General features: G+C 29.7%; 1 long non-coding RNA gene across 2 annotated transcripts; it reads right to left on the bottom strand.

The window, feature by feature from the left end:
• Window positions 1–311: 311 nt before the first annotated feature.
• Window positions 312–5,096, bottom strand: LOC114177129. 2 transcript variants are annotated; one of them, XR_003603102.1, is made up of 3 exons: window positions 4,845–5,096; window positions 3,638–4,770; window positions 312–884 (listed from the first exon to the last, which is right to left on the bottom strand). It is a non-coding gene; the product is annotated as an uncharacterized LOC114177129 (long non-coding RNA). The 2 variants fall into 2 exon arrangements; XR_003603101.1 differs by lacking the exon at window positions 312–884 and having other exon boundaries at window positions 3,548–4,770.
• Between the last annotated feature and the right edge of the window lie 1,374 nt (window positions 5,097–6,470).

The following is a 6,470-nucleotide window of genomic DNA, read 5'->3' on the forward strand; positions in this document are numbered from 1 at the left end:
CTTCTTAGTGTATTATTCCTTTTTGCAATTGTAAAATATGATAGATTTTGTATTTCCACCATTTACTCATAGACATTGACCTTCTTCTCCCTCTTTGGATTGAATTTTTTTGTGTATCCTTCCTTCTTGCAATCATAAGATCTAATAGACGATGTATTTCCACCATTTACTTCTGGACATTAACCTTCTTCTATCTTTTTGGACAACTTCGTGTATCCTTCCTTCTTGCAATGATAATATATGATAAATGATATACTTTTATTGTTTACTTGTAGATGTCTGATTCCTTGTTACAAGACTATCACCTTCAGTTCCTTAAAACTTCTTTTAGAGAAAGTCTATCTTCCATACAACAAGGTCTCTTTAAAGTGATCATGCATTTTGAGCAATGAACACACTAACAACAGTTTTTGATCCTCATCATTAATCTACATACAAATCTAGAATTAATTTGTTAAACTCGTCCAATTGTTTGCTAATCGTCTTTTGACTTACTCATCTTGTAAGACTATACAAGATGCGATTCACCAAGGACATGATCATATGCAAGATCTTGAGCTTCGTTCAAAGTTCTATATTGCAGTCTTCTCCATCAAGGCTCTTGTCTTAACACCTTATTACCAAGGCTCAACATAATTGTGAAGTGAGCCTTCTGTAACATTTTCTTGTCCTTCTCAACCATTGATGCAAAGTTTGGATTCACCTTCTAAAGCTTTGAGAGGCCTTCTTGAATCAAAAGAGCACGCATCTTCAACTATCACAATCCAAAGTCTTTCAGTCAAATGAATTTCTCAACCCCATTTGCGGAAGTCATCTTGATTGAATATTCATGCTCACCACAACAGTTTGTTGTGGAACAGTTCCCAAATTCACTAAAAACATGTCTACCACGCAAATAAAATTGAAAACAAAGATCAATTTGCAAGTGTTGAAAATGATTAAACAAAGGAACAATAACACAAAAATTTAACGTTTAACGAACTTCAATTTACAACATCTACAGAAAAATTCACTATATTAAATATTACAACTCAAGGTTTCTCTATCAGCAAACTATCAAAGTCCTCTATTTACAACATTCTGTTTATAACAAACAAAGCGATAAACACACGTATACTTAAAAAAAAAGACACATGTACATTGCAATGAGAGAAACATTTGAACAATGCTTCTTAACAAAACTGAGTAAATAATAGATGATACATTACCAAACAAACTATTCAAGCTACTGGAGACGATACAAGACTAATTGTCTAGCTATAATTCTATTCATATGATCTATTGCATGTACAACTAAATCGTCTAATCCATGTCAAACGTTTAAGAATTTCATTCACTATACAATAAACATAATAAACATTTCATTCACTGTGCATGAAATTGTTTTATTTTCCCCTTGCTCCATCCTTTTCACCAAAAACTATATAAATTTTTTACTCCTAACAATGAATTTATCGTTTCCACCCTAAAATAGAGGTTCATATTTACTTTACTGCCTATTTCTCACTGATAAGTTGTAGTCAATGCACATTATTGTCAGCCTTTCAGTAACACTTACAGTTGGTAGCCTGTGTCTATTATATTTAAAAGTTTTAAGAATGAATTATAGTTCCTTTTGTAAAACAATAACCTGATTGTATCCTCGTTATAGAAGTTGTCAGAATAAATAATATCTAAGTTTATACTAGAGAATTATCTCAATTGCTTCACATGATAAATTAATCCAATTATGAAATGAACTGCAACTTAATTTAGAAATAAGACATTCAGCCCTCTTTACAAAGAAGGTATCTAGAAAACATATATTCCTAGAAATTACTATTTAAAATGAGAAAAAAAAAAACTTGTAGTAAAGTGTATAAAAATATACCACATTGTTATTTAAAAAACATTTTCAATAAACATACACAACAAACTGTTGAGGTACAGATCCGGGTGTGGTCGAAGCACCAACCTCTCAAAGCAAGCTATCTACTTAATTTGAAACATACTTAAATTCACAACTTTTGCAGATTAGGTCTATGAAACATGCTTTGAGCGCTCTACCATTTTGAGAAACTACCTTTGAGGAACTACAGAATTTACATAGCTATATCAAAGGTCAGGCGACAAAAAGCTTGCAAAACATAAAAGAATAATTCCTAAATTCATGAAAATAAATGGATCAAACATATAGTTCAAAAATATTTCATCCCCTCAATTTATAAATAGTTAATCAAATCAAAATACTCTCACCTTGGAAAGAAAATGCAAAAAGAAATCCACAATTTTATGGAGAAATATTGACAACATAGCACTTCTTAAAACACTTTGTTCTATTACTTATGTTTATCTAAAAACTATACAAATCATATGAGTGAAACTCATTAATTTTTAATATTTCTACTCCAAAAAAATAACATGCTTAAAAAAGTGTTAAAAATCTACCATACATTTTTTTCTTCAACAATGTCCAGATCAGGTGGCTATTTCTGTTCTAAATGAATTTCAAAAGGCACCTGAAGTAGCCTAATCACCTTTGTAACATAGATATTTAGAGATTATTCAAGTAACCCATTTGCACATGAAGACCACATATTCAAGTAACCCATAATATTCATACAAACAAACATAACCGCTAAAGAAAATCGCCAACCCCTTTAGAACTTGAATTTTTTTCTCATTCCACAACTTTCAAAATCCTGTTATTACTAAAACTTTGAACACAGCATTTTTCACAAGTTTAATTAAAACATAGGTATAGTTTTTTATATGATTAATAAATTAAATATAAAATCTAATATAAATTTTAAATAATTATTATAAAAAATATAATAATAATAATAATATCACACATTTATATATAATAATAATAATAATATTAATAATTAATAATCATTACTCTCTGCATAACAATATTTTTACCAACAACAAATAGACCAATTATCTAATATCGCCTCACCTCTGAAAAAAGGTTCGACCAATTGTAGTTGAATATTAAGGGTCTGATTGAATTCAAAATAAAAACGATTATTTCCAGTGAAATAAATCATGACGAAAAATGAAGGACTTCCTTTCACACTACACATTATCACCTTTGATAACTCATGCTGGTAGTAAAATATTACATAATTGACGAACAAGGCCCCTTGCATGAAACATCAATCCTCATTTATAATCAAATTGAACTTTGGATCACATAAAATTCTAACTTGAAACAATTTCCATTTATAAGTGCACACATTAACATCTTTGACTATAATCCCCATTTGGAATTAATGAAGAAGGTAATTGGCATTATTTCACGTAAAAATGCATTCATTATTGGACAAAATCTACGCATGACAAATTCATTTGACAGTTGGATTACATAAAAAATAAACTCAATAAAATCAAAAGCCAATACTCAAAAAAGAAAACAAATCATTATTAAGCTTATTAAAGATAAAATTTAAGGAGATTTGATGGACATAATATATATATATATATATATATATATATATATATATATATATATATATATATTACTTGGGTGATCCTGTTCCATCCATAAAACATAATGAACAACATAAAATTAAACCAGAGGCCAAATATAATTATTTAAGAGACTGAAAACCAATATGGTACTTCTTCATTCACTAAAATTTGAGAAAGCTACCTCAAAATATTGATGAATAACAACATATATTGAAACGTTCCCTTGAATTTAGCCTTTTGAACACCTGAGACCTTGCAATTCTTTCTAGTCAAGCTGAGGAAGTTCACTGCAATATTTGATACGGTGAAACATTCACACCCTTCCGGCTGCGGAGACTTCAATCGAACGAGTATATCTACAGAAAAATCTATGCATTGTGGGAAATTGAAATGCTAAAAGTGAAGGAGAACAGATTTTGGGTTACAATTAATGATAAGAACTAAAATCGGAAATGATACTCGTAGTAATAGCGTAGGGGAAATTTAAGTTAACAGAGGAAAAATATCAAACAAGTGTTAACTAACTAGTAGTTTCGCCTCTCGATTAGTTATTATAGAAGTCGACCGAAGGATCAATGTTGCTATTACGAATCTATCATCCAAGCTGTTAGATATTCCCAGTAAATACAAGAAAACGGTCAAAATTAGAATTAACATCTTAGTATACTTCAATTACTAATTCACCCTTTCGAGAGATATACTACGAATTACCTGTTTCAATGTTTGCAATTGCATTGATTTTGGTAGTTGTTATTCGTATGTGGACTATGTTACGAAAAAAGAAAGGCGTTATTATAAATGTGAAGTTAAACTGATAGATTAGACGATACCTCATTAGATCGATGACGAAGCGAGTCCAGTGGTGGTGTATCCGTCGCAAGGAGAGTGAGAGGAAAAGAAAGATATAAGGGAAGGGAGAAAGAAGGAAAAGAAACACAGACACACGCCACCACACCAGAGGGAGAACCCGGGAATTCCCGTGCGATCTCCCCCAAAACCCACAAATAATTTTCTTTTATTAATTTTGATTGACCTGCCATGCAAGCGCACCTGTCATGGCAAAGGTCGGTTGACAAAATTCACCTTAACCACTTCATCCCCAAATATTCATTCTACAACATACACCGAACATTTCCCCTCAAGAATCCGAAAGCGAAGAACTCCACAGAGGAACAAATGAAGCGCTGCACCTGGTAATTTTGTTCTGGCCATCTGCTCTATATTCATCGGGCCTTCACGAAACAAGCAACACGAACACGATCATCACACCTCTGAACGGTAGATCGGTGCATAGGGCTTCAAATCTTGGAAAATCTTTAATCAAATAAGACACGTAAGAGTGATAGAACATACGCAAGAAAATAAAAAGAATCGAAAAGTAATCGCACCAATTTGTAGGAAAAGAACGGTTGGCGAGTAGATCGGAATCTGATCCATGTGAAAACCAGGTCACGAATAGGAAATCCAAACTCTTGATAGGTGATAGGTAGGAGAGGAATGAGAGAACTATTGAATTGAAAGGGGAGAAATTGAATTGGGAATAAGGGAAACACACCAGTGATTATATAGGGTTGTTTTAGTGGAATGAACGGTTGAGATTTCCAACTTTAGACGCGTGATATTCTCTGAACAACCAGGTACCGTTAGTTAGATAACCTCTTCTGACTCGTGCTTGGTTGTTATTTTTTCTTATTTTTCAAGTAATAAATAAATAGACTAACGAATCTCAACATACTTTATCAACAAATATTTTATAAGTTATTTAATATTTATATTAAATATAAGAGGGAATATAAAATATTTAAAAGAGAAAAAACAAATTTATAAGCCAAATAATTTTTTATTCTGGTAAAAATTCATATAGATTTTTAAAATTAAAAAGATTACTTGTTGAAAGAGTAATGAGAAGTAATGTTCTCGTATTACCATTGAACAAATAAAAACAGGAGTTCCAATATCATAGCAAGATCAAACCAGTTTTGTTAAAATACTAATATTTTAATTTTTAATATAATAACTGTTCTGGTTTAAAGTGAAGTAGCTTAAGTTAAAGAATTGAAGTGTTTATTATGACTTTGTTTGTATTATTTTCTTAGTTATAGTATAGATTAAAGAATAGCTTAGTATGTTAAGATAGGAGGTACTAGAAAATTGATTTGATCGATTTTTATAGTGAGATCTTTGGTTTTAGAAAAATAAAATTATCTCTTCAATATTTCCCTGATTATCGCAAGTTGGTTTTTAAAAAAATTAACAACGACAAATTATTATTTCTTTACAGAGAAAACTAAACAGCTTTTTAAACCTCACTCCTCATACGGTCGTTAATTGAATAAAAAGCCTAATATAATATATGAAACAATCTTAATAAAAAAAATAAACTAATAATATAAATATATAAATTAAATTTAAAAACTTCACTTGAAAATGTGATAAGTCATCACATATAATGTTAAGTCAAGTATAAAATAAACAAATCTAACATACCATATTTAAGTTTCTCAATGATAAAATTCATTAATAATATAGCAAGTCTGTTAAAATAAAGTCAATAATAACTCAAAAATTTTATTATTTAAGTAATCTTTAATATTCAACAACCACAATATATGGAAACGTATTTATTATTATTTAAATGAAAAAAATTAGAGAAAAAGATTAAAATATTTTTTTTTCTTGAACTTTGAAGAACATAATTATTATTTCAGACATGAAAAACCTTTTATTGGTTGCTTTTAGTCTTACAAGTTTATAAAGATCAAATATGTATTGCAAATTTATGATGTCAACAAGTAATTAAATTCAAGTAATAACTATCAATTTATCATTATTTATTTTTCTTTTCGTAATTGAATTGCATATGGAGTTTAATTAATGATTATATTGACATTAAGATTTCAAGGTACACACATGACCATGACAATTAAACTAAAATAAATATCTAATAACAAGGACCAATAAGGATAAAAAAACTGATGAAATAGCATAGTGATTGAAATTAATAATAAGCAGTA

This window comes from Vigna unguiculata, chromosome 3 (genome assembly GCF_004118075.2).
Source record: "Vigna unguiculata cultivar IT97K-499-35 chromosome 3, ASM411807v1, whole genome shotgun sequence".
Taxonomy (NCBI): Eukaryota; Viridiplantae; Streptophyta; class Magnoliopsida; order Fabales; family Fabaceae; genus Vigna; species Vigna unguiculata.